General features: G+C 42.5%; 1 protein-coding gene across 5 annotated transcripts in view; it reads left to right on the forward strand.

The window, feature by feature from the left end:
* CENPE (centromere protein E, 312kDa) overlaps positions 1 to 2,793 on the forward strand; it is an 81,698-nt gene that overhangs the window by 11,546 nt on the left and 67,359 nt on the right. The window lies entirely within an intron of this gene.

The following is a 2,793-nucleotide window of genomic DNA, read 5'->3' on the forward strand; positions in this document are numbered from 1 at the left end:
ACAGGGAGGCCTGGCGTGCTGCGATTCATGGGGTCACAAAGAGTCGGACATGACTGAGCGACTGAACTGTACTGAACCACCTCCCTAGCCCAAGCCACCATCATCTCTCACTTGAGTCCTGCACCAGCCTCCTGACTGGGCTCCCACTGCCACTTTTGCCCCTCTCCAGCTCATTTTCCATCTATGGGGGCCACAGGTGATCCTTCAGAAGGTTAAATCAAGGTATGTCACTCTTCTGCTTAAAGTCCCGTCTCGGCTTCCCATTGCATTTGGAAAACCAGAGTCCTTATCCTTGTTTACAGAGCCCTGAGTAATCTGACTCCTATCTCCTTCTCGTACACTGTATTGTCCCACCTCCACTTCACCAACTCTACCATGCTGCCTTTTCTGTTTTATGAACATACCAAGCTCATCCGTTTTATGACTGGACATACTGGCCGTTCTTTTAATTTGGACTGTGTTTCCCTTGCTCTTGCATGGCTGCCTTCCTCTGTCATTTCAGATCTTAGCTTAATGGGGAAGCCTTCCCCTACCAATCAGAGAACCTCCTCTGTTCCTTCTTCCCTCTTCCAGGACTATTTAAATTATCTTTATTACACTTACCATATTCTGTTTCTCATTTGTTTGTCTTTTTCTGTCTCTTCATCCTTTTCCTCGTCTCATACACTCCATAGACAATATAAGATCTATGAGGACAGGGACCTTGCTTGTTTAGTTCACTGCCATATCCCTAGGACCTAACATACTACCTGAAGCGTGACAGTCACTTTTTTCAGCAATATCTGTGAAATGAACGAGAGCTTTGTGCTTTTAAAGATGCTGCAGTATAATCAAAAACATGTGACGAGCTCTACACAGTAAGTGTTGTAAGAATAAGTCATACCTATATACACCATTCAAGTATGACCTAAATCAAATCCCTTATGATTATACAGTGGAAGTGAGAAATAGATTTAAGAGCCTAGATCTGATAGATAGAGTGCCTGATGAACTATGGAATGAGGTTCGTGACATTGGACAGGAGACAGGGATCAAGACCATTCCCATGGAAAAGAAATGCAAAAAAGCAAAATGGCTGTCTGGGGAGGCCTTACAAATAGCTGTGAAAAGAAGAGAAGTGAAAAGCAAAGGAGAAAAGGAAAGATATAAGCATCTGAATGCAGAGTTCCAAAGAATAGCAAGAAGAGATAAGAAAGCCTTCTTCAACAATCATTGCAAAGAAATAGAGGAAAACAACAGAATGGAAAAGACTAGAGATCTCTTCAAGAAAATTAGAGATACCAGGGAACATTCCATGCAAAGATGGGCTCGATAAAGGACAGAAATGGTATGGACCTAACAGAAGCAGAAGATACCAAGAAGAGATGGCAAGAATACACAGAAGAACTGTACAAAAAAGATCTTCACGATCCAGATAATCACGATGGTGTGATCATTGACCTAGAGCCAGACATCCTGGAATGTGAAGTCAAGTGGGCCTTAGAAAGCATCACTACGAACAAAGCTAGTGGAGGTGATGGCATTCCAGTTGAGCTATTTCAAATCCTGAAAGATGATGCTGTGAAAGTGCTGCACTCAATATGCCAGCAAATTTGGAAAACTCAACAGTGGCCACAGGACTGGAAAAGGTCAGTTTTCATTCCAATCCCAAAGAAAGGCAATGCCATAGAATGCTCAAACTACCGCACAATTGCGCTCATCTCACACACTAGTAAAATAATGCTCAAAATTCTCCAAGCCATGCTTCAGCAATATGTGAACCGTGAACTTCCTGATGTTCAAGCTGGTTTTAGAAAAGGCAGAGGAACCAGAGATCAAATTGCCAACATCCGCTGGATCATGGAAAAAGCAAGAGAGTTCCAGAAAAACATCTATTTCTGCTTTATTGACTATGCCAAAGCCTTTGACTGTGTGGATCACAATAAACTGTGGAAAATTCTGAAAGAGATGGGAATCCCACACCACCTGACCTGCTTCTTGAGAAACCTATATGCAGGTCAGGAAGCAACAGTTAGAACTGGACATGAAACAACAGACTGGTTCCATATAGGAAAAGGAGTATGTCAAGGCTGTATATTGTCACCCTGCTTATTTAACTTATATGCAGAGTACATCATGAGAAACGCTGGGCTGGAAGAAGCACAAGCTGGAATCAAGATTGCTGGAAGAAATATCAATAACCTCAGATATGCAGGTGACACCACCCTTATGGCAGAAAGTGAAGAAGAACTAAAAAGCCTCTTGATGAAAGTGAAAGAGGAGAGTGAAAAAGTTGGCTTAAAGCTCAACATTCAGAACACGAAGATCATGGCATCCACTCCCATCAATTCATGGGATATAGATGGGGAAACAGTGGAAACAGTGTCAGACTTTATTTTTTGGGGCTCCAAAATCACTGCAGATGGTGACTGCAGCCATGAAATTAAAAGATGCTTACTCCTTGAAAGGAAAGTTATGACCAACCTAGATAGCATATTGAAAAGCAGAGACATTACTTTGCCAACAAAGATGTGTCTAGTCAAGACTATGGTTTTTCTTGTGGTCATGTATGGATATGAGAGTTGGACTGTGAAGAAGGCTGAGCACCGAAGAATTGATGCTTTTGAACTGTGGTGTTGGAGAAGACTCTTGAGAGTCCCTTGGACTGCAAGGAGATCCAACCAGTCCATTCTAAAGGAGATCAGCCCTGGGATTTCTTTGGAAGGACTGATGCTAAAGCTGAAACTCCAGTACTTTGGCCACCTCATGCAAAGAGTTGACTCATTGGAAAAGTCTCTGATGCTGGGAGGGATT

Source organism: Bison bison, unplaced genomic scaffold, assembly GCF_000754665.1.
Source record: "Bison bison bison isolate TAMUID 2011002044 unplaced genomic scaffold, Bison_UMD1.0 scf7180017864263, whole genome shotgun sequence".
In the NCBI taxonomy this organism is placed as follows: domain Eukaryota; kingdom Metazoa; phylum Chordata; class Mammalia; order Artiodactyla; family Bovidae; genus Bison; species Bison bison.